Source organism: Octodon degus, unplaced genomic scaffold, assembly GCF_000260255.1.
Source record: "Octodon degus isolate 3935 unplaced genomic scaffold, OctDeg1.0 scaffold00127, whole genome shotgun sequence".
Lineage (NCBI taxonomy): Eukaryota > Metazoa > Chordata > Mammalia > Rodentia > Octodontidae > Octodon > Octodon degus.
This window is the reverse complement of record NW_004524703.1, coordinates 5,672,177-5,673,800: the sequence shown is the minus strand read 5'-3', so window position 1 is coordinate 5,673,800 and position 1,624 is coordinate 5,672,177.

Here is a 1,624-nt window from a genome sequence, read left to right as displayed (position 1 = left end):
AAGAGAGGGCTGGATTTGGGGAGGAACTCTCCATCTTTACCACCGTCAAAACAGCCTGGAAGAATGTCATATGTCTACAATACACGAGCTCTTTGACTACCCAGTGTCAAATGTACTTATTACTATTCTTGTAGCTCTAAAAATAAAGATGCTATATGCTTAATACAAAAGTGCACATCTGTAATAATAAAGACGCTCCCACTTTATATATTTAATATAATGCAGTGCCCCTTGATAATGGAAAAACATGCTCCTCCCTTCCCCTAAAAGGACTACAAGTTTCTGAGCCTAGGAGCTCTGACTAGTCATTCCTCGTTTAATTCTGTCACTACTCATCTCCGTATTCTCTAAGTCACAGACTGAAGTTGGTCTTATATAAAACAGTAGAGAAAAAGGAACAGATGTGGAGGGGCAATTATTTGAAATAGATATAAATATACATAGGCCACAGCAGGGAGAGAAACAGAAGTTAAAGTTCCTGTTTTGAGCTGGGCATAAGGCTACAATTGGTACTTAATGACCCTTGGCCACACTGACCCATTGCATAACTCTTCTTCCCTTTCAGACATCTCTGCTACTCAGAGGAGCTTGAGGTTTATTATCTGCTACTGGACCTGCGGGTAGCAACAGGAATTACCATGGCTGCATTGTACTTACCTATCCTACGTCCACGATTCTCCTTGTTGTCATAGTTTTCACTGTCATCATAACCAGCACTTTTGCAACCTACTCACTGGGACCAACAGTCTGAAACAGCTAGAGTCTCAGTTTTTATTTCAAGAGAACTCTGCTTGATTCCTTGCAGTGCATGAGTCTCTCTGGTTGCCAGCATCTTCAAGCAAGAGGAGCCTAGAGAAGAAGAAACAGAAACAAAACATTTGCAAGTAGATCAGCAGTTGTGTTCTTGAGAGATGAGTTTCTCTTTGTCCCCATTGCCATGTGTCCTGACTGCAAGTTAATAGCACCCTATACTGACTTTGGCTCAGAGAAGATTCTTACAGGACAATGACTTTCCTTTGCTGGTATTGTCTTCCAGTGTTCATTCCACCATTCTAGAAAGTCAGCTGCGTCTGAGGGACAGAAATGAGCCCATCACATTTCTTCTGTTGGAGTAAAATGAGGTCCCTAGGCAGAAGCAACTCTGTGGCATACTATAATAAGGCATACAGGAAGTCTTAAGGATGGCAGTGGAGGCATTGATGGGCTGGGGAAACCCACCCAAGTTCCGCAGCGCTGCCCATTACAGTGGGAGCAAGCTGCTGACACCCTCCTGGCAAAGAGATCTGTGCAGTCTGCTTCCATGTGGATGTTTGTGACAGCTCTTAATTTCGGTAACTTTCGGAAGACTGAGCACTGGCTGGTGATGCTAGAGAGGCCAGCCCAGCCTTGGGCGGGGAAAGTCCGTGTGGTTAAGAGCACAAAACAGACCGTGCTCACCAAGTCTGCAGGCCCACTGGCCAACCAGTGGGCTAGTTATGGACTAAGGTGACTTGAATCACAGGCCGGGGAAACATGTCCTACTGAAAGTTGAGTTCCCTGTGTAACTGAATCATTTAATTACCCTGATTTGGTAGCTTGATGGATCAAAATGACACACATCTGGAGAGGGCAATGCAGACTGCCT